Source organism: Balaenoptera ricei, chromosome 5, assembly GCF_028023285.1.
Source record: "Balaenoptera ricei isolate mBalRic1 chromosome 5, mBalRic1.hap2, whole genome shotgun sequence".
Classification (NCBI taxonomy): domain Eukaryota; kingdom Metazoa; phylum Chordata; class Mammalia; order Artiodactyla; family Balaenopteridae; genus Balaenoptera; species Balaenoptera ricei.
In genome coordinates this window covers 49,209,336-49,233,461 of record NC_082643.1, presented here as the reverse complement: position 1 = coordinate 49,233,461, position 24,126 = coordinate 49,209,336, and the positions used below count along the sequence as shown (strand labels likewise).

The 24,126-nt window shown below is 37.4% G+C and overlaps 1 protein-coding gene across 3 annotated transcripts in view; it reads right to left on the bottom strand.

Moving 5' to 3' along the window:
• CNOT6L (CCR4-NOT transcription complex subunit 6 like) overlaps positions 1 to 24,126 on the bottom strand; it is a 363,313-nt gene that overhangs the window by 213,039 nt on the left and 126,148 nt on the right. Inside the window, exon 13 of one of the 3 annotated variants that reach the window (XR_009503292.1) lies at positions 6,742 to 7,050. The exons of the other annotated variants lie outside the window; for them this stretch is intronic. The gene's annotated coding sequence lies outside the window, so the exon portion shown is untranslated. Of the gene's footprint in view, positions 1 to 6,741; positions 7,051 to 24,126 lie in introns of those variants that run through there. 3 annotated transcript variants of the gene reach the window in all.

Here is a 24,126-nt window from a genome sequence, read left to right as displayed (position 1 = left end):
TCGGAAAGTTGTGCATTTCTAAGAATTTGTCCATTTCTTCCAGGTTGTCCATTTTATTGGAATATAGTTGCTTGTAGTGATCTCTCACGATCCTTTGTATTTCTGCAGTGTCAGTTGTTACTTCTCCCTTTTCATTTCTGATCCTATTGATTTGAGTCTTCCCCCTTTTTTTCTTGATGAGTCTGGCTAATGGTTTATCCATTTTGTTTACCTTCTCAAAGAACCACCTTTTAGTTTTATTGATCTTTGCTATCATTTCCTTCATTTCTTTTTCTTTTATTTCTGATCTGATCTTTATGATTTCGTTTCTTCTGCTAACTTTGGGTTTTCTTTGTTCTTCTTTCTCTAATTGCTTTAGGTGTAAGGTTAGGTTGTTTATTTGAGATGTTTGTTGTTTCTTAACGTAGGCTTGTATGGCTATAAACTTCCCTCTTAGAAATGCTTTTGCTGCATCCCATAGGTTTTGGGTCATTGTGTTTTCATTGCCATTTGTTTCTAGGTATTTTTTGATTTCCTCTTTGATCTCTTCAGTGATCTCTTGGTTATTAAGTAGTATGTTGTTTAGCCTCCATGTGTTTGTATTTCTTACAGATTTTTTTCCTGTAATTGATATCTAGCCTCATAGCGTTTTGGTCGGAAAAGATACTTGATACGATTTCAATTTTCTTAAATTTACCAAGGTTTGATTTGTGATCCAAGATATGATCTATCCTGGAGAATGTTCCATGAGCACTTGAGAAGAATGTGTATTCTGTTGTTTTGGGATGGAATGTCCTATAAATACCAAATAAGTCCATCTTTTTTAATGTATCATTTAAAGCTTGTGTTTCCTTATTTATTTTCATTTTGGATGATGTGTCCATTGGTGAAAGTGGGGTGTTAAAGTCCCCTACTATGATTGTGTTACTGTCAATTTCCTCTTTTAGAGCTGTTAGCAGTTGCCTTATGTACTGAGGTGCTCCTATGTTGGGTGCATAAATATTTACAATTGTTATAGCTTCTTCTTGGATTGATCCCTTGATTATTATGTAGTGTCCTTCTTTGTCTCCTGTAATAGTCTTTGTTTTAAAGTCTATTTTGTCTGATATGAGAATTGCTACTCCAGCTTTCTTTTGATTTCCATTAGCATGGAATATCTTTTTCCATCCCCTCACTTTCAGTCTGTATGTGTCTCTAGGTCTGAAGTGGGTCCCTTGTAGACAGCATATATACGGGTCTTGTTTTTGTATCCATTCCGCCAGTCTATGTCTTTTGGTGGGAGCATTTAATCCATTTAAATTTAAGGTAATTACCAATAGGTATGTTCCTATTACCATTTTCTTAATTGTTTTGGGTTTATTATTGTAGGTCTTTTCCTTCTCTGTGTTTCCTGCCTAGAGAAGTTCCTGTAGCATTTGTTGTAAAGCTGGTTTGGTGGTGCTGAACTCTCTCAGTTTTTGCTTGTCTGTAAAGGTTTTAATTTCTCCATCACATCTGAATGAGATCCTTGCTGGGTAGAGTAATCTTGGTTGTAGGTTTTTCTCTTTCATCACTTTAAATATGTCCTGCCACTCCCTTCTAGCTTGCAGAGTTTCTGCTGAAAGATCAGCTGTTAACTTTATGGGGATTCCCTTATGTGTTATTTGTTGTTTTTCCCTTGCTGCTTTTAATATTTGTTCTTTGTATTTAATTTTTGATAGTTTGATTAATGTGTCTTGGCCTGTTTCTCCTTGGATTTTTCCTGTATGGGACTCTCTGTGCTTCCTGGACTTGATTAACTATTTCCTTTCCCATATTAGGGAAGTTTTCAACTATAATCTCTTCAAATATTTTCTCAGTCCCTTTCTTTTTCTCTTCTTCTTCTGGGACCCCTGTAATTTGAATATTGGTGTGTTTAATGTTGTCCCAGAGGTCTCTGAGACTGTCCTCAATTCTTTTCATTCTTTTTCTTTATTCTGGTCTGCAGTAGTTATTTCCACTATTTTATCTTCCAGGTCACTTGTCTGTTCTTCTGCCTCAGTTATTCTGCTATTGATCCCTTCCAGAGAATTTTTAGTTTCTTTTATTGTGTTGTTCATCTCTGTTTGTTTGCTCTTTAGTTCTTCTAGATCCTTGTTAAACGTTTGTTGTATTTTCTCCATTCTATTTCCAAGATTTTGGATCATCTTTACTATCATTATTCTGAATTCTTTTTCAGGTAGACTGCCTATTTCCTCTTCATTTGTTAGGTCTGGTGGGTTTTTGCCTTGCTTCTTCATTTGCTGTGTGTTTCTCTGTTTTCTCATTTTGCTTAACTTACTGTGTTTGGGGTCTCCTTTTCGCAGGCTGCAGGTTTGTAGTTTCACTTGTTTTTGGTGTCTGTCCCCAGTGGCTAAGGTTGGTTCAGTGGGTTGTGTAGGCTTCCTGATGGAGGGGACTAGTGCCTGTGTTCTGGTGGATGAGGCTGGATCTTGTCTTTCTGGTGGGCAGGTCCACGTCTGGTGGTGTGTTTTGGGGTGTCTGTGGCCTTATTATGGTTTTAGGTAGCCTCTGAGTTAATGGATGGGGTTGTGTTCCTGTCTTGCTAGTTGTTTTGCATAGCGTGTCCTGCACTGTAGCTTGCTGGTCATTGAGTGGAGCTGGATCTTGGCATTGAGATGGAGATCTCTGGGAGATTTTTGCCATTTGATATCACGTGGAGCTGGGAGGTCTCTTCTGGATCAGTGTCCTGAACTTGGCTCTCCCACCTCAGTGGCACAGCCCTGATGCCTGGCTGGAGCACCAAGAGCCTGTCCTCCACACGGCTCAGAATAAAAGGGAGAAAAACAAGAAAGAAAGAAAGAAGAAGTTAAAATAAAATAAAGTAAAATAAAATAAAATAAAGTTATTAAAGTAAAAAATAATTATTAAGAAAAAAAATTTTTTAAGTAAAAACAAGCAAACAAACAAAAAAACGGACAGACAGAACCCTAGGACAAATGGTAAAAACAAAGCTCTACAGACAAAATCACACACAGAAGCATACACATACACACAAAAAGAGAAAAAGGGAAAAAAAGATATATATCGTTGCTCCCAAAATCCACCTCCTCAATTTGCGACGATTCGGTGTCTATTCAGGTATTCCACAGATGCAGGGTACATCACGTTGATTGTGGAGATTTAATCCGCTGCTCCTGAGGCTGCTGGGAGAGATTTCCCTTTATCTTCTTTGTTCGAACAGCTCCCGGGGTTCAGCTTTGGATTTGGCCCCGCCTCTGTGTGTAGGTCGCCTGAGGGCCTGTCCTTTGCCCAGACAGGACGGGGTTAAAGGAGCAGCTGATTCAGGGGCTCTGGCTCACTCAGGCTGGGGGGAGGGAGGGGTATGGATGCGGGGCGAGCCTCCAACGGCAGAGGCTGGCGTGACAGTGCACCAGCCTGAGGCGCGCCGTACGTTTTCCCGGGGAAGTTGTCCCTGGATCACGGGACCCTGGCAGTGGCGGGCTGCACAGGCTCCCGGGATGGGAGGTGTGGATAGTGACCTGTGCTCGCACACAGGCTTCTTGGTGGCAGCAGCAGCAGCCTCAGCGTCTCATGCCCGTCTCTGGGGTCCGCACTGATAGCCGCGTCTCGCGCCCGTCTCTGGAGCTCCTTTAAGTGGCGCTCTGAATCCCCTCTCCTCGCGCACCAGGAAACAAAGACAGAAGAAAAAGTCTCTTGCCTCTTCGGCAGGTCCAGACTTTTTCCTGGACTCCCTCCTGGCTAGCCGTGGCGCACTAGCCCCCTTCAGGCTGTGTTCACGCAGCCAACCCCAGTCCTCTCCCTGGGATCCGAACTCCGAAGCCCGAGCCTCAGTTCCCAGCTCCGACCTGTCCCAGTGGGTGAGCAGAGAAGCCTCTCGGGCTGGTGAGTGCAGGTCGGCACTGATACTCTGTGCGGGAATCTCTCCACTTTGCCCTCCGCACCCCTGTTGCTGTGCTCTCCTCCGTGGCTCCGAAGCTCCCGCCGTCCGCCACCCGCAGTCTCCGCCTGCGAAGGGGCTTCCTAGTGTGCGGAAACCTTTCCTCCCTCACGGCTCCCTCCCACTGGTGCAGGTCCCATCCCTATTCTTTTGTCTCTGTTTTTTCTTTTTTCTTTTGCCCTACCCAGGTACGTGGGGAGTTTCTTGCCTTTTGGGAGGTCTGAGGTCTTCTGCCAGCATTCAGTAGGTGTTCTGTAGGAGTTGCTCCACATGTAGATGTATTTCTGATGTATTTGTGGGGAGGAAGGTGATCTCCACGTCTTATTCCTCCACCATCTTGAAGCTCCTCCCCCCATTGCTATTTCTTATTGTTAATACTATTTTTTATTTTTTATCCTCCTTTGAGGATGTACAATGGGAGGAAATTATTGATATATTTCTCTCCCCCTGAGACTGACTGGGAGCTTAACCCAGCTTCCAAATGGAAATAGAGGCCAACAGGTCAAATCCCTGGGGCTACCGTAAAAAAGTAACGGCTAATCTTTACAGAGATCCAAGCTGAGCTCTTGTAGGTTCCTTATTCCTTAAAAAAAAGGAGTACTGGATCCATATTTTGCTATCATCTTATCGAAAGTCTATCAAAAAAAGGGCTAGCAGATTGTTTCATCTCTGAGTTTCATCTTTGAATGTACCTGAATTTTAAATAATTCCCTTTCAAATCTATGGTTTCAATCTATAGTCCCTGATAAACTTCTGGTATAGAGAAAAGGTCTTCTTGTTGGTAGCCTGGATTTTGAATTTTGAGACCTCTTTGTGTAGACCTTTTTGGATTTCTTTATGTAGAAATAAGAGAGAAAGAGGGAATTTGTGTATTTACACATGTGCCTTCATGCATACCTATGTATGACACAGGACAGAAACTAATGCCAGAATAAAATTAAAATAGAACTGGCATTTTGGAGAAATTTGAGCTGCTCTCAAAAGTAGGTTCATCTGACTTCCTTCCAAAGAGAACAGTATGGAAAGGGGGAGAAGGAGTGTCTTTACAGTAAAGAAACCTGATAAACAGTATCACCAAGCAGGTAGTCCAGTCAACATCAACAGTGATAAGCCACGTTGACAGTATGTACCCTTGATATGATGTAATGAGAATGGCCCTTTATCTCTGGGGCCTTCTTCCCCAAAACATGTAACTCCAGTCTAGCCATGATAAAAAGAAAAATCAGAAGAATCCCAAATGGGGAACATTCTGCAAAGTATCTGATGAATACTCCTCAGAAGTGTCAAGGTCATCAAAAACAAGGAGAGTCTGAGAAACTGTCACAGCCAAGAGAAGCCTAAGTAGAATGACAACTATATGTAATGTGGTGTCCTGAATGTCATCTTGGAACAGAAAAAGGATATTAGGTAAAAAACTAAGGAAATCTGAGTCAATTACAGATTTAAGCTAATAATAATGCATCAATATTGATTCATTCATTATAGCAAATGTACCATACTAATACAAGATATTAACAATAGGGAAACTGGGTGCAGGGTATATGGGAACTCTCTATACCCATATTGTTCTAAAATGAAAAGTTTATTAAAAATTAAAAAAGAGAAATGCTGCTTGTTTGTTCCAGTGTAGGTCCCTAGTAGATTATTAAATAAAATGAATATAAATGACTTGTTATGAACCTTGCTGTAATAATGTCCTTGAGTTCATGCCATAGAACTACCTTATAAATATGATCATTGTAGGACAAGCTTCTGTTAGTGCCGTAGTAATTAAAAGTCCCAAATAGCATTCCTCACTCCCAAGGAAAAGTGAGTGGATCCCTGGGTCACACAGGACTTAAACAGATAATAGCATCACCCTGGCCCATTGTATTGCCCATTCTGCTGCTGGCTGAAACCTACTGTTATTCATGACATTAATAATTGGATTTTCTTGGAAAAAATATTTCTCAGTGTAATAAAAATACCATGAAATTCAACTCTGTGTAGTAACTCTTAATAACCCAATCTGCTCTCCACTGCAAAGTGAACAAATTTGGAAAGAAGCTTGTAGACCTATAGAATAAAGTATTTGTTTAATTTGCTAACCACACTTTTCTGTTCAGTTTTTCTCAATTTAGCTAATAAATTAAAGTTGCAGATTGACTAATACTACTTTCCAACTAAAAAGCAGAATCTCTATAATTTTAACCACTTCTTTGATTTTAGAAAACAAAGCTAGATTTTTTCAAAAGATGTTGCAAATTGAATAATTTGGTATTATGCTTTCATGGAAGATTGCTTTCAGAAAGAGTTTAATTATCAATAGGAGTGTGTGCAGTATTTTATTTAGAGTGCAAAAATATGGTAATGAGAAAAACAGATCATTCATTCTGCTCATTCAGCAAACACTGAAACAGTATCTGCTATGTCCCAGGCCCTGTGCTAAGCACATGAATATAATGGGGGCCAAAACAGATGGAGGCCATGCCTCTTGATGCAGGATGACATTAACCAAGTAATTTATGTCAGACTATGTAACTAATTTGACTGAGCAGTCTCAACAACTTGGGTATAAACACAGGACTGTTTTATTTTTCCAGTAAATGTTTTCAATTCTGCTCTGTTAATCCTCCTTTTTACTGGGTAGCATGACCCCTAATATCATCTCAGTTCTGTCCCTTTCAGTTGTTAAAACAGGATGTCCTTGGTTATTAGGACTCAGTTCTCTTTCTTTTTAAATTTCAATCACGTTTGATAGAGGCTCCCCTTTCCTACCTTGCAAGCTGACTTACAGCTTAGGTGGGTAGAGGTGGAATGTGATTGGCTCTTTCACACCACACCCCTCCTTCCTTGAAGTTTCCCTCCTTCCAAGCCCAGAGGGATAAGAGAAAAAGACATCTGCTTATGGGCCAGACCAGGCGATGCTGATGTTCCCTTTCTCCCGGTCATCTCTACTGATCATGCTTGCTGCCCATAGACATGGTGTTGAGAACCAGTGCCCAACAAGTTCACTGATGAGGAATTTATCCCAAGTAACTTGCCTAGGTTTAGTGGTCCCTTGGGAGATTCAGCCATATCTTCCAGCTGGCGGCCTCATACTGTACTCCTCTGATGTGCACGCCCCTGGAACAGCAAGCCTGCCACTCCAACTCTGCTCCATGGTCCCAATTCTGGAGTGTATAGGAATGGGCAAAATTCATTTTCTGTACCTATCTGGAAACACAAATTTTCTACCTGGCTTGACATTACCAAACACTATGTCCTCTGAGACCTCTTTCCTGATCTTCACCCTTCTTGGGCAGGGACAGGTCAACAAGTCTAGTAGCGAGAGTACATCCAACTAGGAAAGGAAATGTCAGTCTCCAGATGCCCTCTTAATTACCAGCAATTCTCTTGCCCACCACTCCCCACTTCCAGAGTTTCAGTGGAAACTAATCAAGCTTACCCCTTCCCTACAGAGAAATGAAAGAAAGGAAATACTCCACTCTGAGGCTTTCAATGGTCACTTGGTGTATCAGCTAATTATGCAGTGGCCCATGCCCCAGCCTGTGAGATGCCTGAAGCTTCTGGGCCTCCAGAGAGGAAATGTGGGAAATTACAGATGAAACATATGTGAAATGTGTGCAGGAAACAGAGCCTGAGCAATCCAGATGCAAAGCATCTGTTTTGCAGTATCTATTAGAGCTGAACACATGCCCACCATATGACACAGCGATTTTACTCCTAGGTGTATACTCAACAAAAACGAGTACATAAGCACCCTAAAGGCACAACAGTGTTCATAAAAGCATTTTTCATAATAGCCAACATTGAAAATAAATAGTAGAAATTTATTAGAAAGGCTAAACAAATTGTGGCATTCTTTGAAGCAAAGAAGAGAGACAAACTTCTGCTATATGCAACATGGATAAATTTCACAAATTATAATACGGAGAGAAAGAAACCAGAAGCAAAAAAAAAAAATACATAATGTATGATACCATTTATATGAAGTTCAAAAGTAGACAACACTAAATGATGGTGCTAGGTGTCAGGATAATGATTACCCTTGTGGAGGAAAAGTGTATTAAGGTAGAAGAATGGGTGCTTCGAATGCTCTATTTCTTGATCCAAAGTGTTCACTGAACTCTACACTTATAATCTGTGCAGCCTCTTGTGAAGTACATGAATTACACTTCAACAGAATGATTGTTTAAAAAAAGGCAATTTAATTCCTTCTCAAAAAAGTTAGTAGTTGTTATATAAAAACTGTGCCCAAAAAAGCTGATTTAACACACGCAGCCTCAGAAGTTAGTGTTGATACTTATATATCCTCAGGTGAAGCATGACTTTTCATTTCATTTCATTTATGAGCAAACATAAATTATCTTGCTCTTTTTCAGTTCTAAGTGTTCTTTGCATGTACCAAAGTGAAGTGAGAATGTGTTGGTTCCAACAGCAGGAAAAGTGTTCAATTATGTCAGTTTTATATCAAAGACTCCAGATGCTTCAGAGAGAAAGTCAGTTAGGATAAGTCCAATATTAGTTCATTGTTTTCCTCCACTGCAGGGGCTTAAGGTTGGAAGTTCATTACAGTAAGAGTGAAATGGCTCTCACAATTGTGAATGCTATTGTAAATTCAGTTTAAAATTTCAACATTGAAGATAAATTTACTTGGTTTTTACAGTTACAATATTTTGGTTTAATGCACATATATTTTTATTGAAAGTATTTTAAAGTAGGACAATTTTATAGGCCTATCAATATAACAAAACCAATATGTTACATAGTTAATAAATTCAAAAAAATTATATAATTTTAATGATTTTAACCATCCCCTCTCAATAGTGTACCAGTTCTCTTATATGTTATATATAAAGTTCACTTTCAAAAGTGTCCCAAGTAAGGAGTGACATGAACAAGATAACAGAATAAGAAGCCCCAAACCTCATTCCCCCACAGAGACACAATTAACAACAACGTATGGTACAAAGGCTTTTTGAGAACTCCAGAAAATAGTTAAGAAGTCACAATACCCCAGGCAAGTGCAAAGCAAGAACAGCTGTATTGAAATTAGTAAAAAAAAGCCGTTGCTTTTCACCTAAGATAACCTTTCTTCCAAGCTAGCACACCTCAGTCTGATCAGGAGAAACTGCTCAGCTCATGGCTTCTCCCTCAGGAGGGAAAGAGTAGTACATTCATCCAACATTCCAGCTTTTCAGGGGCTACCAAGGACTAGTATCTGTCTAGCCTGACTTGGAACGCTGATGAGGAATTGACATACTTTGGGTGCCTGAGGGCCACTGAAAATGAAAGAGAGCTCAGTGGCGTGGTGCTGCACCAGAGAGCCTGAGGTTCAGAGAGACATCAGAGGGAGCAAGAGATTATGAGCGCCAGAAAAAGAAACAGGCAAACCTCTCTACCCGGGAAATTACATGTACAAGGCCAGAGAAGACATATCCTCAGAAAGTCTGAGAGGCCTCCAGAATCTCTACCCAGGCTGATTGGTGAAAGTCTTCCCCTGTACAAAGGCAGTCTGTAAAGAATGGGAGAGGTGGCTGTTCTTTCAAATACCCAAATCCCAGCAAAATATAACAAGGCATATGAAGCAACAGGGAAACATGACACAATCAATGGAACCAAATAAATCTCCAGAAACTGACCCTAAGAAATGGAAATCAATTAATTATGTGGTAAAGAATTTAAGATAACCATCTTAAAGAAGCTCAGTGGGCTACAAGATAACACAGACAACTAAAAAAAAAAAATCAGGAAATGATACACGACCAAAAATCAGAATATCAACAAATAGACAGAAACTATTAAAAAGAACCAAAGAGAAAGTCTGGAGCTGAATAATACAATAATTGAATTGAACGATTCACTAGAGGGTTTCAAAAGCAGACCTGATCAAGCAGAAGAAAGTATCAGTGAACTCAAAGACAAGTCATTTGAAATTGTTGAATCAGAGGAACAAAAAGGGAAAAAGAATGAATACAAGTGAAGCTGTCCTAAGGGATTAACCAGAGACCACAGAGCAGACCACTTATGGGAGTATTTGTGAGTATAATAGGAGTCCCAGAAGAAGAAGAGAGAGAAAAGGGAGCAGAGAGCTTAAACGAAGAAATAATTGTCAAAAACTTCCCAAATTTACAGAAGAAAATGGACATCCAACTTTAAGAAGCTCAACAATACCAACTAAGATAAATCCAAAGAATTCCACACCAATACACATTATAATCAAATTGTCAAGTCAAAGATGAAGAAAAAATCTTGAAAACAACAAGAAAAAAGTGATTTGTCATGTACAAGGAAGCTCCCATAATTATCAGTAGATTTCTCAATAGAAACCTTGCAGGCCAGAAAAGAGCGGGATAGTATATTCAAAGTGCTAAAAGGAAAAAAAAAAAAAAAAACCCTGCCAAATAAGAAGCCTATATCCAGCAAAACTATCCTTCAGAAATGAAGAAGAAATAATGACTTTCCCAGATTAAAAAACAAACAAACAAAAAACCACTAGACCTGCCTTACAAGAAATGCTAATGGGAGTCCTTCAAGTTGAAATGAGAGGATGCTAGACAGCAACACAAAAGCATACAAAAAAGTATAGCTCTCTAGTAAAGCTAAATATTTAGACAAATACACAATCCTGTAATATTGTAATGGTGGTGCATAATCACTTTTATAGAATTTAAAATATAAAAGCATAAAAAATAATAGCCATAATGATAAAAATATGTTAAGTGACACACATATAAAAAGATGTAATTTGTGACATGAATGATATAATATAAAGTAAGAGAGATGTAAAAGAGTAGAGTGTTTTTATGCAATTGAAGTTGTTATCAGTTTAAAATACATTGTTAGAGGGGAACTCAAGGTGGCAGAGTAGGAGGATGAAGAGCTCACCTTCTGCCATGAACACATCAAAAATACATCTACATGTGGAGCAATTCTCACTGAAAACAAACTGAAAACTGGCAAAAAGACTTGTACAACAAAGGCTGTAAGAAAGATCCACATGGAATCATGGAAGATTCACTAGAGGGTTTCAAAAGCAGACTTGATCAAGCAGAAGAAAGTATCAGTGAACTCAAAGAATCTATAGGAAAGGAAAAATTCCACTAGTAAAGGGAAATACATAATAAAAACTGTGGATCAACCACTTAAATAAGCTAGTACAAAGGTTACAAGACAAAAAAATTGTAAATTCAACTATAACTACAATAAATAGTGAAGGGATAAACATGAAGATGTAAAATATGACCTCAGAAACACAACAGTGGGGACTTCCCTGGTGGTCCAGTGGTTAAAACTTCGCCTTCCACTGCAGGGGGTGTGGGTTCAATCCCAGGTTGGGGAGCTAAGATCCCACATGCCTTGTGGCCAATAAACCAAAATATAAAACAGAGGTAATATTGTAACAAATTCAATAAAAGACTTTAAAAATGGTCCACATCAAAAAAAAACTTTAAAAAACCCCACAAAAGTGGGGGAGGGGAGTAAAAAAAAGTAAATCTTTTAGAATGTACTTGAACTTAAAGGACTACCAGTTTAAAACAAATAGATATAGTTATAGGTCAACACACATGAACCCTGTGGTAACCACAAACCAAAAACCTACAATAGATACACAAAAACAAGACACAAAGGAACACAAGCATATCACTAAGGGATCCATCAAACCACAAGGGAAGAAACTAAAAGAAGAAGAAATGAACAGAAAAGAACTACAAAAACACCCAGAAAATAAGTAACAAAATGGCAATAAGTACATACCTATCAATAATCACTTTAAATGTCAGTGGACTAAATGCTCCAATCAAAAGACATAGGGTGACTGACTGGATTAACAAACAAGACCCATCTATATGCTGCTTACAAGAGACTCCCTTCAGAGCTAAAGACACAGACTGAAAGTGAGGGAATGGAAAAAGATATTTCATGCATATGGAAATGACAAGAAAGTGGGGGCAGCAGTTCTCTCATATCAGACAAAATTGACTTTAAAACAAAGACTATAACAAAAGACAAAGAAGGGCATTATATAATGACAAAAGGATTAATACAAGAAGAGGATATAACACTTGTTAACGTATATGCACCTAATACAGGAGTACCTAAATATATAAAGCAAATATTAACAGACATAAAAGGAGGAATTGACAGTAATAAAATAATAGTAGGGGACTTTACCACTCCACTTACATCAATGGACAGATCATCCAGACAGAATCCAGACAGAAAATCAATAAGGAAACAGTGAACATAAATGACACATTAGACCAGTTGGACTTAACAGATATCTACAGGATAGTCCATCCCAAAACAGCAGAATACACATTCTTTCAAATGCACAGGGAATGATCTCTAGAATAGGTCACAAAACAAGTCTCAACAAATTTAAGAGGATAGAAACTATATCAAGCATTTCTTCTGACCACAACAGCATAAAACTAGAAATCAATTACAGGAAGAAAAATGAGAAAAACACAAACACGTGGAAACTAAAAAACATACTACTAAAAAAGAACAAAAAAACCACAATGGGTCAATGAAGAAATCAAAGAGGAAATCAGAAAATACCCTGGGATAAATAAAAATGAAAACAAAACTTTTCAGATCTATGGGATGCAACAAAAATAGTTCTAAGAAGGAAGCATATAGCAATACAGCCCTACCTGAAGAAACAAGAAAAATCTCAATTGAACAACCTAACCTACCAACTAAAGGAATTAGAAAAAAAAAAGAACAAAGCCCAAAGTCATCAGAAGGCAGGAAATAAAAAAGATCACAGAGGAAATAAATAAAATAGAGACCAATAAAACAATAGAAAAGTTCAAGGATACCAAGAGCTAGTTTCTTGAAAAGATAAAAAAATTGGTAAGTCTCTAGCCAGGCTCATCAAGAAAAAAAGAGAGAGGATCCAAATAAAGAAAATAAAAAATGAAAGAGGAGACATAACAACCGATACCACAGAGATTCAAAAAATCATTAAAGAATACTATAAACAGTTATCTGACAACAAATTGGACAACCTAGAAGAAATGGACAAATTTCTACAAACATACAACCTTCCAAAACTGAATCATGAAGAAATAGACAAACTGAACAGACCGCTCACTAGCAGTAAAATCGAATTTTTAATTAAAAAAAAAAAAAACTCCCAGCACACAGAAGTCCAGGACCAACAGCTTCACAGAGGAATTCTACCAAAAATATAAAGAAGAGGTAATACCTATCCTTCTCAAACTATTCAAAAAAAAATTAAAGAGGACAGAACATTCCCAAATTCATTATACAAGACCTCCATTACCCTGATACCAAAAGCAGACAAAGATACTTTTAAAAAAAGAAAGAAAATAAAATTACAGGCCAATATCTCTGATGAGTAAAGATGCAAAATCCTCAACAAAATATTAGCAAACCAAATTCAACAATATATAAAAAGGGTCATACACCATAATCAAGTGGGATTTATTCCAGAGATGTGACATTGGTTCAATATTCTCAAATCAATCAATGTGATACACCACAATAACAAAGGAAGGGTAAAAATCACATGATCATCTCAATAGATGCAGAAAAAGCATTTGACAAAATTCAACATCCATTCATTATAAAAACTCTCATCAATGTTTGTATAGAGGGAACATATTTCAACAAAACAAAGGCCATTTATGACAAACCCACAGCTAACATCATACTCAAAAGTAAAAAAAGCTGAAAGCTTTTCCTCTAAAATCAGGAACAAGATAGGGATGCTCACTCTCACCACTTCTATTTAACATAGTATTGGCATTCCTAGCCACAGCAATCAGATAAGAAAAAGAAATAAAAGGCATCTAAATTGAAAGGGAAATTAACTGTCACTATTTGCAGGTGACATGATAACATATATATAGAAAACCCTAAAGTCTCACACACAAAAAAACTATTGTAACTAATAAATAAATTCAGTAAAGTTGCAGGATACAAGATTAATATACAGAATCTGTTGCTTTTCTATACACTAATAATGAACCACCAGAAAGAGAATTCAAGAAAACAATCCCATGTATAATTGCATCAAAGAAAATAATATACCTAGGAATAAACTTAACCAAGGAGGTGAAAGACTTATACTCTGAAAACTATAAGACATTGATGAAGGGAACTGAAATTGGCAGAAATAAATGCAAAGATATGCCATGTTCACAGATTGGAAGGATTAATATTGTCAAAATGTCCATACTACCCAAAGCAATCTACAGATTTAATGCAATCCCTATAAAAATACCCATGATATTTTTCACAGAACTAGAACAAATAACCCTAAAATTTATATGGAACCACAAAAGACCCCAAATTGCCAAAGCAATCTTGAGAAAAAAGGACAAAGCTGAAGGTATCACACTCCCTGACTTCAGACTATACTCCAAAGCTCCAGTTATCAAAGCAGTATGGTACTGGCACAAAAAAATAGACATAGAGATCAATGGAACAGGATAGAAAGCCCAGCAATAAACCTACACACCTACGATCAACTAACCTACAACAAAGGAGGCAAGGATATACAATGGAGAAAAGACAGTCTCTTCAATAAGTAGTGCTGGGAAAACTGGACAGCTACATGTAAAAGAATGAAATTAGAACCTTTGCTCACACCATATACAAAAATAAAATCAAAATGGGTTAAAAACCAAGTGTAAGACCAGAAACTACAAAACTCCTAGAAGAAAATATAGGCAGAACACTCTTTGATGTAAATCATAGCAATATTTTTTGCACCCGTTTCCTAAGGCAAAGGAAACAAAAGCAAAAACAAACAAATGGGACCTAACTAAATGTAAATGCTTTTGCACAGCAAAGGAAACCATCAACAAAACAAAAAGACAACCTACTCAATGGGAGGAAAAAGTTTGCAAATGATATGATTAATAAGGGTTTAATCCAAAATATATAAACAGCTCATATAACTCAACATCAAAAAAACAAACAACCTGATTTTTTAAATGGGGAGAAGACCTGAATAGACATTTTTTCCAAAGAAGACACACAGTTGGCCAACAGGCACATGAAAAGATGCTCAACATCACTAATCATCAGAGAAATGCAAATCAAAGTGAGATTATCACTTATTTTATTATCACAGTGAGATTAACACCTCACACTTGTCAGAATGGCTATCATCAAAAAGTCTACAAATAACAAATGTTGGTGAGGGTGTGGAGAAAAGGGAACCCTTGTACACTGCTGGTGGAAATGTGAATTGGTACAGTCACCAGGGAAAACAGCATGGGGTTTCCTCAAAATACTGAAAATAGAACTACCATATGACCCAGCAACTCCACTCCTGGGTATATATTCAAAGAAAACAAAAACACTAATTCGAAAAGATACATGCACTCCAATGTTCATAGCAGTGTTATTTACAATAGCCAAGGTATGGTAGCAACATAAGTGCCCATCAACAGATAAATGAATAAAGAAGACGTGGTATATATATACAATGAAATATTACTCAGTCTTAAAAGATAATGAAATTCTGCCATTTGCAACAACGTGGATGGACCTAGAGGGTACTATGCTTTGTGAAATAAGTCAGACAGAGAAGGACAAATACTGGGTGTTATCTTATATGTGGAATCCAAAAAATAACACGAATGAATATAACAAAACAGAAACAGACTCACAGATACAGAGAACAAACTTGTGGTTACCAGTGGGGAGAGGAAAAGGGGAAGGGGCTAGATAGTGGTAAGGGATTTAGAGGTACAAACTACTATGTACAGAATAAATAGGTTACAAGAACATATTGTACATTACAGGGAATATAGTATTTTATTATAATTTTAAATATAATGTATAAAAATTTTGAATCACTATGCTGTACACCTAAAACTAATATAATATTATAAATCAACTATATTTCAATTTAAAAAATAGATTGTTATACCATAAAATGTTTCAGATAATCTCCATGGTAAGAAAATACATAGAGAATGAGAACAGAATCACAGCCTGCACTGTAAAAAACCAACCAAACACAAAGGAAGACACGGAGAGAGAAATAAGACATAAAGAAAAAATTAACAAAATGGCAACAGTAAGTCCTTCCCTATCAGTACTTTACATATAAATGGATTAAACGTCCCAAATCAAAAGACATCAAATGACTAAAATGGATTTTAAAAAAAGATCCAACTATATGCTGTCTACAAGAGACTCACTTTAGATGTAAGGACACACATAGGCTGAAAGTGAAAGGATAGAAAAAGATAGTCCATGCAAATGGTAACCAGAAGAGAGCTGGGGTGGTAATAATTATGTCAGCAGAGACTTTAAGTCAAAAACTGTCGCAAGAGATAAAGAAGGACATTATGTAATTATAAAAGGTCAATTCATGAGGAAGATTTAATAATTATAAATATATATGCACTAACATCAGAGCACTCCAATATGTGAAGCAAACATTGACAGAAATGAAGGAAGAAATAGGCAGTAACACAATAATAATAGTAGATTCCATACCCCACTTTCAGTAATGGATAGACCAACCAGACAGAAGATCAATAAGGGGAAACAGAGGACTTACACAATACTAGAGACCAACTGGACCTAACAGATATACACAAAATTCTGTTCAACAATAGCAGAACACAAATTCTTCTCAAGGATACATGGAACATTCTATAGGATAGAGCACATGTTAGGCCACAAAAAAGTCTTAACAAATTTAAGAAGATTGAAATCATACTAAATATCTTTTCCTTTCACAATGGAATAATATTAGAATTCAATAGCAAAATAAAAACTGGAAAATTCACAAATATTTGGTAATTAAACAACACACTCTTGAACAACAAATGGGTTAAAGAAGAAATCTCGAGGGAAATTAGAAAATATCATGTGATGAATGGAAATGATAATACAACATATCAAAACTTCCAGGATGCAGCAACAGCAGCACTAAGTTTATCGTTAGTAAATGCCTACATTAAAGAAGAAAGATCTCCACTCAATAACCTTACTTTACACTTCAAGGAAATAGAAAAAGTAGAACAAACTAAGCCCAAAGTTAGCAAAAGGAAGGAAATAATAAAGATTAGAGCTAAAATAAATGAAATAGAGAATAGAAAAAAATTCAATAAAACTAAGAGCTGGTTTTTGAAAAGATAAACAAAATTGACAGACTCTTAGCTAGATTAAGAAAAAAGAGAGAAGACAACACAAATCAGAAATGGGAGAGGAGATGTTTCAACTGATGCCACAAAAATAAAAAGGATTATAAAAGACTACTACAAACAATTATATGTCAGCAAATTGAATAATCTAGAAAAAATGAATAAATTCCTAGAAACATACAACCTACTGAGACTGAATCAGGAAGAAATAAAAAATCTGAACAGACTTATAACTAGCAGGGAGACTGAATCATTAATCAAAAACCTCCCAACAAAGAAAAGCCCTGGACTTGATAGCTTTACTGGAGAAGTCTACCAAACATTTAAAGAAGAATTAAACTAATCCTTCTCAAATTCTTCTAAATATTAAAAAGAAGGGAGCACTTCTAAACACATTTTATGAGGCCAACATACCAAGGCCAGACAAAGATACTATAAGAAAAGAAAAATTCAGACCAATGCCCCTGATGAATACTGATGTGAAAATCCTCAACAAAATACTAGCAAACTGAACTCAACAGCACATTAAAAGGATTATACGCTACAACAGAGTGAGATTTATTACGATCCTGGAATGAGATGAGATTACTACGATCCTGGAATGCAAGGATGCTTCAATATACAAAAATCAATCAATGTAATACACCACATTAATAGAATGAAGAGGGAAAGGCCACATGATCATCTCAATTGATGCAGAAAAAGCACTTACGAAATGTAACACCCTTTCATGATAAAAACACTCAACAAACTAGAAGGAAACTACCTCAACAGAATAAAAGCCATATATGAAAAACCCACAGCAAACATATTATTTTGTTTATTTTGTGAAATAAGCCAGTCACATGAAGACAGATATTACATAATTCCCTATGATGTATGTAAAATAGTTGAACTTTTAGAAACAAAAAATAGAATGGTGGTTGCCAGGGACTAGGGGTAGGAAGAAAAGGGGAGTTTCTGTTAAGTGAGTACAGAGTTTTTGGTTTTGCATAGAGTTTATACTACTGTACCATACACTTAAAAATGGTTAAGAGAGTAAATTTTATGTTATATGTTTTTTACCACAATTTTTTAAAAAAGTGTCCCAGTTAAGTTATATGTTATACATAGGTTAAGTTATGTTATATGGTCTCCCTACCAATGACACATAGCTGAGTCATTCAAGTAATCTGAAGCAAGCCATCTCCAACACCCCTCCCCAACCTACTCCAGAGAATGAATCACTCAAATCGGTGTTTTATGATAAATCTGCTTGAGGTGGGGGAAATATTCAAACTTCCATGACTTTGCACGTGCTCTTCCCCAGTTTGAAAAGGTCATGGCTTATCTGGGGAACTATTCCATCTGCTGTGGCAGGGAAATAAGGGCTGAAGGGGTAGGAAGAAGGTGAGGTTGGAAAGGTCCAATGCTGTGCAAGGCCTTTCAAAATCTGACCCCATCCAAAAAGTGGGAAGTTTATCCTCTAGTCAATGGAAAAATCTCTAAAAAGTTTCCACAGCAGTGAGTGACAAGATCCCATTTGTGTTTTTAGAAAAATATTTCTGACAACTGCAAAGGATGGATTGGCAAGGGCAGAGTTGGTATGACTCAGCTGGTGTCATCTATACTTTTGCAAAACTTCTTAAAGAAATTGTGGAAGGGATGAATTTAGGAGATGTTTTTGAGGTAGAATTAAGAGGATTTGGTGACTGACAGTAATGGAATTAACTGAAAAGCATTTGAAGGAATAAATGTAATTCACCTGGCATAGGGCCTGACACATAGTAGGCAGCTAATACATATTCATTTCCCCATTACTTCGAAGTACATATGCTTTACAAGTAGCATAATTGTTCTGTTACTTGGTTGCTGGAATAACTAGGATTCTTCTTTTTAAAATAAATACATGCATACCACATTTTATTGCACTTTGCTTTATTGCACTTTGCAGATATTGCATTTTTAAGAAATTGAAGGTTTGTGGCAACCTTGCGTTGTCAGATGGTGGTTAGCATTTTTTATCAATAAAGTATTTTTAAATTAAGGTATGTACATTGTTTTTTTGGTTTGGTTTTTTTTGTTTGTTTATAAATTTATTTATTTATTTATTTATTTATTTATTTTTGGCTGTGTTGGGTCTTCGTTTCTGTGCGAGGACTTTCTCCAGTTGTGGCAAGCGGGGGCCACTCTTCATCGCGGTGCGCGGGCCTCTCACTGTCGCGGCCTCTCCCTTTGCAGAGCACAGGCTCCAGACGCGCAGGCTCAGTAGTTGTGGCTCACGGGTCTAGCCGCTCTGCGGCATGTGGGATCTTCCTGGACCGGGGCACGTACCCGTGTCCCCTGCATTGGCAGGTGGATTCTTAACCACTGTGCCACCAGGGAAGCCCCTACATTGTTTTTTGACACAATGCTATTGCACACTTAATAGACTATAGTATAGTGTAAATACCGCTTTTTATATGCACTGGAAAACCAAAAAACTTGTGTGTCCTGCATTATTGTGATATTTGTGGTCTGGAATCAAACCTGAATTACTGCCGAGGTATGCCTGTAATATATTTTCATCTGCGAAAAAAATTTTAATACAATGGAAATAGAAGCAACCAGTCAGGAAAACTTTTGGTAATCTTTGGCAAAATTTGGCAAGATTGAGTCAAATTGAATATACTCATATCCTAAGACCATGCAACTCCACTTCTGTCTATAATCCCTACAGAAAGTCTCATGTATGTGAAAACTGAGAACAAAGAACCAACCAAAATGTCCATAAAGAGGAAAATGGATAATGAATTGTAGACTATTCATATAATGGTATGCTATATAGTACTTATGAGCATGGATAAATCCCAAAAATATATTAGGCAAAACAAAAAAGTTGCAACGAGATATGTATGATACCACTTAAAGTTTAAAACCTGTTAAATAATACTATGTAATAAATAAGAGAAGAGGCTTGTATAAAGGAGGAGTGCATAGAAGGTCTTAATTATATTTATGACATTTAACGTCTTTGAAAGAAGGGCTTGCACAGGTAGAGCATAATGTTAAGATTTGACAGAGGTACATACACTGGTGTTCATTATCAGATTCTCTATACTTTTTTTTTTTAACATCTTTATTGGAGTATAATTGCTTCACAATGGTGTGTTAGTTTCTGCTGTATAACAAAGTGAATCAGCTTCACTGATGTATGCATGTATCCCCAAATGCCCTCCCTCTTGCATCTCCCTCCCATCCTCCCTACTTCACCCCTCTAGGTGATCACAAAGCACCGAGCTGATCTCCCCATGCAATGCATCTTCTTCCCACTAGCTATCTATTTTACATTTGATAATGTATATATGTCAATGCTACTCTCTCACGTTGTCCCAGCTTACCCTTCCTCCTCCCCGTGTCCTCAAGTCCATTCTCTACGTCTGTGTCTTTATTCCAGTCCTGCCCCTAGGTTCATCAGGACCAATTTTTTTTTTTTTTTTTAGATTCTATATATATGTGTTAGCATACGGTATCTGTTTTTCTCTTTTTGACTTACTTCACTCTGTATTACAGACTCCAGGTCCATCCACCTCACTACAAATAACTCAATTTCATTTCTTTTTATGGCTGAGTAATATTCCATTGTATATATGTGTCACATCTCCTTTATCCATTCATCTGTTGATGGACACTTAGGTTGCTTCCATGTCCTGGCTATTATAAACAGAGCTGCAATGAACATTGTGGTACATGACTCTTTTTGAATTATGGTTTTCTCAGGGTATACGCCCAGTAGTGGGATTGCTGCGTTGTATGGTAGTTCTATTTTTAGTTTTGTAAGGAACCTCCATACTGTTCTCCATAGTGGCTGTATCAATTTACCTTCCCACCAACAGTGCAAGAGGTTTCCCTTTTCTCCACACCGTCTCCAGCATTTACTGGTGGTAGATTTCTTGATGATGGCCATTCTGACTGGTGTGAGATGATATCGCATTGTAGTTCTGATTTCATTTCTCTAATGATTAATGATATTGAGCATTCTTTCATGAGTTTTTTTGCAATCTGTATATCTTCTTTGGAGAAATATCTATTTAGGTCTTCTGCCCATTTTTGGATTGGGTTGTTTGGTTTTTTGACGTTGAGCTGCATGAGTTGCTTGTAAATTTTGGAGATTAATCCTTTGTCAGTTGCTTCATTTGCAAATATTTTCTCCCATTCTGAGGGTTGTCTTTTCGTCTTATGTTTTCCTTTGCTGTGCAAAAGCTTTTAAGTTTCATTAGGTCCCATTTGTTTATTTTTGTTTTTATTTCCATTTCTCTAAGAGGTGGGTCAAAAAGGATCTTGCTGTGATTTATGTCAAAGAGTGTTCTTCCTATGTTTTCCTCTAAGCGTTTTATAGTGTCTGGCCTTATATTTAGGTCTTTAATCCATTTTGAGTTTATTTTTGTGTATGGTGTTGGGAGGTGTTCTAATTTCATTCTTTTACATGTAGCTATCCAGTTTTCCCAGCACCACTTATTGAAGAGGCTGCCTTTTCTCCATTGTATATTCTTGCTTCCTTTATCAAATATAAGGTGACCACATGTGCGTGGATTTATTTCTGGGCTTTCTATCCTGTTCCATTGATCTATATTTCTGTTTTTGTGCCAGTACCATACTGTCTTGATTACTGTAGCTTTGTAGTATAGTCTGAAGTCAGGGAGCCTCATTCCTCCAGCTCCGTTTTTCTTTCTCAATATTGCTTTGGCTATTCGGGGTCTTTGGTGTTTCCATACAAATTGTGAAATTTTTTGTTCTAGTTCTGTGAAAAATACCATTGGTGGTTTGACAGGGATTGCACTGAATCTGTAGTTTGCTTTGGGTAGTATAGTCATTTTCACAATGTTGATTCTTCCAATCCAAGAACATGGTATATCTGTTTGTATCATCTTTAATTTCGTTCATCAGTGTCTTATACTTTTCTGTATACAGGTCTTTTGTCTCTCTAGTAGGTTTTTTCCTAGGTAGTTTATTCTTTTTGTTGCAATGGTAAATGGGAGTGTTTCCTTAATTTCTCTTTCAGATTATTCATCATTAGTGTATAGGAATGCAAGAGATTTCTGTGCATTAATTTTGTATCCTGCTACTTTACCAAATTCATTGATTAGCTCTAGTAGTTTTCTGGTAGCATCTTTAGGATTCTCTATGTATAGTATCATGTCATCTGCAAACAGTGACAAGTTAATGTCTTTTCTGATTTCTATTCCTTTTATTTCTTTTTCTTCTCTGATTGCTGTGGCTGAAACTTCCAAAACTATGTTGAATAATAGTGGTGAGAGTGGGCATCCTTGTCTTGTTCCTGATTTTAGAGGAAATGGTTTCCGTTTTTCACCATTGAGAATGATGTTGGCTGTGGGTTTGTCATATATGGCCTTTATTATGTTGAGGTAAGTTCCCTCAATGCCTACTTTCTGGAGAGTTTTTATAGATTCTCTATTCTTATTCATATGTTTGAGGCATTTGCAGTAAAAATTTTAAAATGAAGTAGTCAAATGTCTACTGTCCTCTAAGCTCCAGAAAAATATTGTGTCCAGTATTTGCTAAAGCTGCAGGACAGAAACTAGGTCACATTTTTAACCTTGAATGGTCTCTGTAGAAACAGCAACCACTTTGGTGCAGTGGACATGGGATTCTGAGAAACTAGTGCTCATCTGGCTCTGATCTTGGGCAACTCAATAATTCTCTTGTGACCTTGAGCAATTCATTTTACTCTGGTCGTCAATTTCCTCACCTCTTCTTCAACCAATACAGCTTAAATCCCCTTGAATTCAGAGGAGAGCCTGAATGTTACAGTGAATCTTAAAAATAATAACAAGGATAGCTTACCATTATTGCTACATGCCAGAGATTCTGGTAAGCACTTTAATGAGGAGGATTAAAAGGTACAATGCATTTGTGTCCTGTTATTATCTCTAATCTATACATCAGAAAACTGAGGCTTAGAAAGGTTAAATAACTTGCCAGTGACACACAGACATAGCAGGGATTTTAACCCAGATATATCTGTCACTTTCTGACTCCAATGCCCATGCATAGTCTTAACCAGACCCGAGGACCCTTGCTTGGTCAGATCCACACTATTAGTAAGTACCCCTCCTAATATTCGGAGTAGGGTGGCCACGTAACTTATTCACCAAACTGTGACACTGAGAGTAAAAGGGGGACTATTAATAATTATGCCAGGCATAAACCAGGACTGTCCCAAGCAAACTAGAACACAAGGTCACCACATTTCTGACTCTCCAGCAAACAAGTTCCAGCAGGATTTTTAGAGATACCATACAAGCACAGTGGTTTTCTAGTAGCAATCAAGTGGGTCATTTAGATACCCAGTCTAAGGGTCTGCTGCTCTAGTAGCACCAGAAGTACTCCCAACCCAGCTGGCAGAAATAGCTGCTGGAACAGTGCCTTCTGATGATGTCTTCATACACAGGTGTTGCCCACAGAGGGACACAGCAGCTGCTCTGAAGTCCTTCCACAGTTTCTCTCTTACTGCCCTATTCATATTCTGGAACACAGAGTTTCTGCTTCCTCACTTGCTGAGGCATTTAGGAAAATCCAGTCTGCTGAGAAGGCTCTCACTCCTGGAAGCCTTGGATGGGATAATGTCGCCCTCTAGTGTGATCAAGGAGGCAGGGAGCACAGACCTGGTCAGGAGGAGGGTGCCTTACAGAAGTGAAGGCGAGGAAAGCAGTTCTTACCAAACAAGCATATTAACAAGTTTTCCTATTTAATTCTTACAACAACTTTACAAAGTCCATTCTTATGTTATCCATTTTTAGAGATAATAGAAGTGCTTAGAGAGATTGAGTAACTTATTCAAGCTCATACTACTAGAAAATGGATAGAAGTTTAAACCCCAGTCTCTCTAGTATTAAAACCCATGGTCTTTCCTTGTATCATTCTGTAGGCCATATAAAAACTGGGTCTTCAAATATTCAAAATATATTTTGGAACACTATTTAATGCCAGAAATCGAAGTTAAGAATAGATTTATTTATTCCATAAAGAGACCTCAGAGTACTTTAAGATGAAGTATGTGTACCCATCCGTGTGTGTGTGGGAGGACAGGGGTGGGGGAGGAAGTGGAAACAGTCCCTAGGT